This window comes from Centruroides sculpturatus, unplaced genomic scaffold, assembly GCF_000671375.1.
Source record: "Centruroides sculpturatus isolate CEXI.00-Female unplaced genomic scaffold, Cexi_2.0 scaffold28, whole genome shotgun sequence".
NCBI lineage: Eukaryota > Metazoa > Arthropoda > Arachnida > Scorpiones > Buthidae > Centruroides > Centruroides sculpturatus.
This window is the reverse complement of record NW_019384448.1, coordinates 1,276,558-1,284,945: the sequence shown is the minus strand read 5'-3', so window position 1 is coordinate 1,284,945 and position 8,388 is coordinate 1,276,558. Positions and strand designations below refer to the sequence as shown.

At 32.5% G+C, this 8,388-nt stretch overlaps 1 pseudogene; it reads right to left on the bottom strand.

Moving 5' to 3' along the window:
- Window positions 1-3,835: 3,835 nt before the first annotated feature.
- Window positions 3,836-6,010, bottom strand: LOC111620503 (annotated as a pseudogene).
- Between the last annotated feature and the right edge of the window lie 2,378 nt (window positions 6,011-8,388).

Below are 8,388 nucleotides of genomic sequence, written 5' to 3'. Positions count from 1 at the left end.
GTCATCCTGCATTCTGTAAACAAAATAAATTTATAAATCAATTTTTAGAAAATTTCAGTTCATCTTGAAATTTTTCATATTAATTTAAATTTTTATAAAATATATTATCAAATTATAATATTTTAAATTANAATAATATTTTAAAAAATCTAATAACCTATGGTAAAACAAAAGAAATGTGTTATTTAAAATAATGTGGAGCAAATTAATAAAAAAATTAAGAATAGGCAGATGGGTCTTAAACAAATTTTCCAATTAGACATTATGAGTATAAAAGGTCAAACTTGACATATGGCCTAGAATAATAAACTTTTTTGAAACTTCTGAATTTTTCTGATAATGTATATGATTTATTGTTTGAATGTATTGTTTAAGTTTTCTCTATGAAGTATGCATATACTCAAAGATTTCATGTCAGTGAGTAAATGAGTAAATTAGTAAGATCAATGTAGTTTATTACATTACATGATCTGCATCAAACTTACAGAATATGGTAAAAATGTGTTTGTGATACTGTGAATGTTAAATTTTAGTTTTGCTTAATTTTCATCATAAATGCTTAATATACTATTCTTACAAATACATTTCTGAAGTTAATAATTGTGTCTTTGAAATTTTAATTAAAATATTCTCTGCTGATATTTCCTATATTATAAAGTTTCTTTTCTATTCAAATACTGCATAAGAATAAATGTATTCTTATATAATAAATGTATAAGAATACATTTATTCTTATGCAGTATTTGATAATAATATATTCAATTAAGACTACATAAAATTAGATAATTCAATATATCTGAGAATTTATATAAATATTTGAAGTTTAATTTCACAATTTTTTAAAATTATATGCAAGTAAAAATATTTTCTAAAAAGTAATATATTTTATATAATTAATGAAATAATTTTTCAACTATGTAAAAAACAAGCAAATATAATAGTAGTTTCTATATGTCCATTATTTTTTAATTAATGTAGACAATATGATAAATAATTATCATAGTAATAAATTAAAAATTAAAGTTACTATTATATCAAATATTAAACAGATATAAATACAACTCATCAACTTTCAAAAACATTAAAGTACTGATTGAGAGTGTATAGTTTTCATTTGTAAATTAAACATTTTTTTTTAAAAGGTGAAATTGAACTGTGTAGTTTAAAAAATTATTTCTTGAGAAAAATTATCCAGATTCTCAACAAAGAGAATTCTGATAATTTGAAAAATTCTTAACTGAGAATTCATTAGTTAACAAAAGTAGAGAAAAAAAAACCATTAGTTCAACATTATTATTCTAATTACTTTTAGATTTGTTCTGGTATGTTAAAAATAATTCAAACTTGTAAGAACAAAAAGTCATCAAAGTTTTGAAGAATTTCATATTAAAGTGGTTACAATGAAGTTCAAAATTCATAATATATTAGTAGGGCTACCTGAGGTATTTCAAAATTTTGATGACTATTCATTCTAAGTTAATTGTTATTATGAATAAGGCCTAAGATATGATGGAATAAAACACTCAAAAACATTGAGAATAATAAATCATGCTCAATTTCTTTGTATAGAAGTAAATTTTATTTGGAATATAATTAAGGAGTTAGCAGAAGTTTAACTTATTAACAATACAAATATATTGTCTAAATGCACTTTATTTAAAAGAAATGTTTAAAAAACATTAAGAAGTACATTATACGTAGGGTGGCAGATGTCCTTGATTTTGTCTGTTTTTAATGCAGTAGTCACCACTGAATTTAGACCAGGTTTCAGTTAACATGGCATCCAATAGATAGGTTTAAAAAAAAGTAGCTTTGATTCATTGCATGAATGTTTTACATAATTTAAAACAAATATACAGTAATTAATTTTTATTTTTGCTAAATATCAACTTGATATCTTGCAAGTTTAACAAAATTGAGCCAGTCAAACTTGAGTCACAGGTATTAAAAAACATACTGCTGAATCACCCTCGTCAATGAACATAGACCAGCCAATAATTTGCATTTAAATAATATTACAATTGCAGTATTTCTGAAACAACTGATTATTTTAGCCTCACTTTAGATTATTCTGACCTCATTAGCCTATAGTGATCCTGTGAATGATAAGGTGCTTTTTTGTTTTATTTACGAACCTTTGTATTTTGTCAACAATCATCATTAACCCTGGGCTAATTGCCCATTGGTGTCTGATGCCTTGTCCACGATTTTCTTCCATTTCTCTCTATCCATTGCCGATTTTCTAAATTCCGATACATTTACTCCACACCACTTCTTCACATCATCAATCCATTCTCTATATAGTCTGTCTCTTTTGTTGGATCCATCCATAATACCATAGACTAGAGTCTTAATTTTTTTGTTTTCATTCATTCTTGAAATGTGTCCGAACAGTTGAAGTTTACCTTGTATAATTTTTTGTATGAGATTCTTTTTCATATATATCCTATATAGTTCTTAATTTTCTTAATTTGTGACTTTCTGCATCCATCCTATTTGTAATACCTTTCTGTAACAATGTCTTTCAAATGCTAATATTTTTCTTTCCATATCTTTTGTTATTACCCATGTCTCACAGGCATACAGCATGTAGGAAAAGATTCAGGTGTTCAATACTTTTAATTTTGTCTACAAACTAATTGCTTTTTCAAATTTGTTTTTGCCTTGGCTATTCTAATCTCTCCTTCTTCTTTGCAATCCAGATTTTAGGTTAGTTTGCTTCCTAAATATGTAAAGCTCTCTACATTTTTAATGTTTTTCTCATCTACTAGGATGTTTCTTGTCTTGTTGTTATCACCAAATATCATTGTCATAGTTTTTTTACTATAGATAGTCAGTCCATATCTTTTTCCTTCTTCATTAAGCAGATGTAATGTTTTCTCTAGTTGTTCTTCACTTTCTTCAATGATAACTATGTCATCTGCAAATCTCAGGTTATTGAATTTTACACCATAAACTAATGTTCCCTGCATCTCTTGTGACATCTTATCCATGACTCTTTCTAAGAGACTTATGAAGATAGTTGGGGATATAGGATCTCCCTGTCTGGTACCTCTTTTTGGTTTGAACCAGTTTCCTAATTCCCCATGCAATCTCACAGCTGCTTCTGCATTATCATTAATATAATTTAGCAGGTTTATTAGTTTATGATCCACTCCATAAGATTTTAGCACTGTCAAGATGGCTTTTTGGTCTATGCTGTTAAATGCCTTCTGAAAGTCCACAAAGCAGGAACAGATGTTTCTCTGCTTTCTTCTTGCCTTTTCAACTAATAGCCATAATGTTAGTATCTGCTGCATTGTACTTCTGTCTTTCCTGAAACCTGCCTGTTCATCTGCTAAGTGTTCTTCCATCAAACTACTTAGTCTCTCCTTTAAGATCATCATCAAAATTTTTCCTATGTGGCTTGTTAGGGCAATCATTCTATAATTTTTGCACTCTAACATTCTGCCTTTCTTATGTATTGTCACCAATACTGATTTTGCCCATTCTTTAGGTATCTTTCCTTATTTCCATACCTCATTGCACACTTGGTGTATCTCGTCAATTAAGCTTTCTCCTCCATGCTTAATCATTTCTCCTGTGAATTTGTCATGTCCGGGACTCTTATTATCTTTTAACTGTTTCACTGCCCTTTCAACTTCCTCCCTCATAATATTTTCATTTTCAACACTTGGTGGCAATATCTTTCTTAATTCATCTACTAGATTTTCTAATACATCTATAGCTAACGTTTCCTTGTATAGTTCAGAGCAATAACTTGTCCACCTCTGTAGGACTTCTACCCTGTCCACTAAAATCTTCCCCTTCTCATTTTTGATTGTCATTTGCTTTGGTTTCCATTTCTAGTTGACATTTCTGATCATCTTATATACTTCTCCATTCTTGCATTCTCCATAATATTTTTCTATGATCCTCTAGATGATCTTTTTCTATGATCCATAATATTTTTCTACACTGATCCTCTAGCCATTTCGCTTTATCCATCCTAACTGCTTTTTTCACTTCACTGCACTTTACCTTATACTGTTTTTTCAGTTCTTCAGAAATGTCTCTTCTAAGCCTAAGAGCTCTTTTCTCTTGGACAAGCTTTAGGGTCTCTTGTGTAATCCATTTCTTGTAGACTTTTTTCTCTTCTGGTAGGGTCTACTCAATTGCTTCTCTTATTGCCTTTGTTATTTCTTCCACTCTTGTGTCTAGCTCTTCCATCCTGCCTAGGGTTTTTATCTTCTTCTCAAGTGTATTTTTATATATGCTCCCTATTTTCTCATCTTTTAGCTTTGAAATGTCTCTTTTCTTTTGGAAATGTGCATTAACTTTTCTCTTCAATTTTATCTTTATGTTTGCAATGACTAAGCTGTGATCAGAATCTATGTCGGCTCCCTGAAAGGTTTGACATTGTTGAACTGATGTTGACCATCTCCTTTGGATCAAAATCATATCAATCATGTTTCTTGTTGTTCCATCACTTGATCTCCATGTCCATTTTCTACAGTTCTTTTGCTGGAACTTGGTGTTGCATATCATTAAATCTTGATCTAGGGCAAATTCAAGCAATCTTTCCCCTTGTTCATTCCTTGCTTCATATCTATACTTACCCATTACTCTTTCCTAACCTTCATTATTATTTCATTCCAGTCACCTCCAATGATGATCACATCTCTCCATGGTGTTTTTTCTATTATCAGGCTTAGATCTTTATAGAAAAGTTCAATCTCCTCTTCACTGCTATCTGAGGTAGGTGCGTATACCTGGATTACTGATATATTAAATGGCTTTGCTTCAAACCTTGCCATCATCATTCTTGCATTAACTGGATTGTATCTTAACAATGCTGCTTGTGCTCTTTTACTAAGCAGAAATCCAACACCAGCTTCATGCCTTGTATCACTTCCCAACCAGATGACTTCTCCACCATTCAGTTCTCTTGATGCTGTCCAATGCATCTCTGCTACGCCTTGGAGGTAATGGATGGCCGCCGCAGTTAGACGAAACCTGGCCGTCTTTCTCCATCCATTTACATCTCCACCAAGACTGTCTTTATCAGAAGGTTGTAAACGTGAATTAGTTAAGTTCACGACCACGTTTTAAACTAAAACAACATTTATTTACAACAATCCTCAAGTACACTTGAAAGAGAGCTACACGTGCTCATGGCAGCGATCATCCGACAAGAAGAAGAAGCAACAATACCCAGAATTCTCTCTGGGAAAAACCCAGTTCCCGTTTTTCTATCCGGGATTCCCGGGAAACTCGTAAAGGAGTGGCGCCATCTCACCAGTCCGTGATTTGTCGCCGCAGCCTAATATGTCACATTGATATCTCTCCATTTCCTTCCGAAGCAGCTCTAGTTTTCCAGGTGACAACAACATTCTGACATTCCAAGTTCCTACTGAAAGGATGCTGCTGGGTGAAGCTTTCTTTTCTTTCTTTCAGTAGCCAATTTTTCAACCCAACCCTGATTGTGGACCTTGTTTATCCAAGCAACATCCAAGCTGACATCTTATATCTTTTGCTTGCATTGACATCAGATTTCATTCATGTTGTTGTGTAACCAACCCTCCTTTTTTCCAGGCTTGGGACTGGCATGTTTTCTCTAGAGCAGTGTTTCTCAAAGTGGACAATAACGCCCTCTTGTGGGCGATAAGTAAATCTAGCAGGCGCTGGAGGCAAAGTATTGAATGGTGACCAAAGGCAAAATTGGGGTCACTGAAAGCTATTCCCTTTCCTCTGTTAAACTGATAAAAGGAAACATTGCATTTAATGGTTTCCAGAAGTTGAGAACAATGTACAGATGAAAACAAAGTGAGATTCATAGAAAAGTTTTCCTAAGAATATTTCCAATCCTTTCTCACAGAAGAGAAAATGGATTAGGGGCGTTGGGTGTAACTTTATGGAACAAAGGGAGTGATGGATCGAAAAAGTTTGGGAATCACTGCTCTAGAGATTGCTAAAGAGGAAAAGCTATTTCAGAAGATTTAAGGAAAGGAGAGAGCTATTAGTAAAGAGCTAAAATGCTAAGCAAGACAACAGTGCACCAGATTATTGTTCATTACACTAACCACAATCATGTTATACCTAGCAAAGCTGTAGGATATCAGTGAAAAACTTCAAAAGTTGATGATAGGAGTTTGAAAAGAATTGTAAAAAAATAACTTCCATCCCACAGCATTGAATGTAACTACAATATGGAATGATACAACTGGAAAGAATATATCTGTTTCAATAATACGCAGGAGACTGCAAGAAATGCATTTCCAGTTCTATGCAGTACATGAAAAACCTTTGCTAACATCACATCAAAAGAAGAAATAAGTACATTGAGCCATCTTTCCCGGTCTCAATAAAAGTGACATGAAATTCTGTGGTCTGACAAATCAAAATTTAAATTATCAGCAACAGACAAAAGCAAACATGTCATTCGATCTGCCAATGAAGCTAATGATCCATCATTGTTTCCTGTGAAGTTTCCCGTCAGCGTCATAATTGGGGGTGTATGAACACCAGTGATATGGGTCAGTTAACATTTGTTGATGGAACACTTGCTTCATAGCAATACATTAACATTCTACAACAGTGTTTACTTCCATTCATAGCAAAGCTATATCCAAATAGAACCTGCATTTTCTAGCAGGATGGGGTCAAATGTCATACAAGCAGAAAACAAAACTGTGGCTTGCAGAAAAGAACAAAGTTCTTCCTTGACCATCCAACAGCCCAGATTTTTCACCAATTGAGAACGTATGGAACATTATGAAGAAATGTCTGCAAAAAAACACGCCCTCGGACAGTTGAAGGACTAAAAGCTTCCATCCTAACTACAGCGATACCTCGGTTTTCGTTGATAATCTGTCTGAAAACAATTAGCAAAATCCAAAACTAACGAAAACCAAGGCAATTATTTCCATATGAATTAATGTAAATACAATTAATTTGTTCTAGACACTCCAAAATGCATACAAAAAAAACACATTTTATAGAAAATAAATATAGTGTTTAATACTAAAAACAATAAGAAATTAATATAAAAGACTAATGTAAAGAATAAATAAACATTTAACATGGCATTCAAAGGGCTGCTGGCTCTGGAAACTTTCTTTTGTCCCACGATGGAGATAAAAGGAAAGGAAAGCAATAAAATTGGCTAGCCACATGGGGTAATGCTCACAACGTCACACAGACAAGAAAGAGCACAATGAGAAACACCACATTGAGCAGGAAAATGCATGGGTTGCCCTTTGTTTTTGCAAAAAAAGCAGCGAGGTCACATAGGAACACAAACAAAATCCGAGACAGACAACTAACAAAACCCGAGACAAATTTTTTGCAGGAAAAAAAATTGACGAAAACCGAAACAGACAATAACCAAAGTCAGCAAAAACTTAGGTATTACTAAATCTGGAAATCCATAACAGCAGATAAATGTGAACATCTAGTCAACAGCATGTCAAAACGTATGAAAGGTATTTTGGCCACAAAAGGTGATGCAACAAAATATCGGGGATGACACAGTGGTATGTTTTTTGATGCCCGTGACTCAAGTTTGACTGGCTCAATTTTGTTAAACTTGCAAGATATCAAGCTGATATTTAGCAAAAATAAAAATTAATTACTGTATATTTGTTTTAAATTATGTAAAACATTCATGCAATGAATCAAAGTTACTTTTTTTTAAAACTTATCTATTGGATGGCATGTTAACTGCAACTTGGTCAAAGTTGATGATGACTACTGTATTTGATTGTAAAATTATTGCTGGAATAGAGAAATTTTATTAACAATTCAATATATCATGATCAATTTATATATCTGTATATAAATAAATTTACAAAATAACCAAAGTTCAAATCAGTTTTATACCACATTTTTACTGATTCTGAAATGTGTCCTTAGTTGAAATATGTTTCATATATATAGCATCTCCTCTAAACACGATTCATTAGTAAAACCAAATGAAGTGATTGGGTTATTACTGGCTAAGCTAAGTTAGCCATATAATAGCCCAATCATTATGGGTACATTCGTAAAGTCAAACAAGTTAAACGCGTTAGTAACGAATCGTTCGAATAGTAGTAGTCTCGCTCAGTGCGCATGCTCTGCGGTGATGACGTTTCGAACGAAACTCTAACGAAGTTCACGAAGGAAAGAATTAGTTTACTTCGTTAAGAAAATGGCGCCAGACGATATCGATGCTTCTAAATCTACTCGAGTGTTTAAATTGTGAATTAAAAGATGAAATGATTGAAGTAACTGTCCACCCGAAGCAATCTAAGAAAAATATTTCGGATAAGGCTGTACTAGCAACATTTGTATCTTCAATTTTAGAAACAGCCATTTAGTTCTAAACGAATCATTTGAAAAGTCTAACGAAATAAGAATAACGATGAC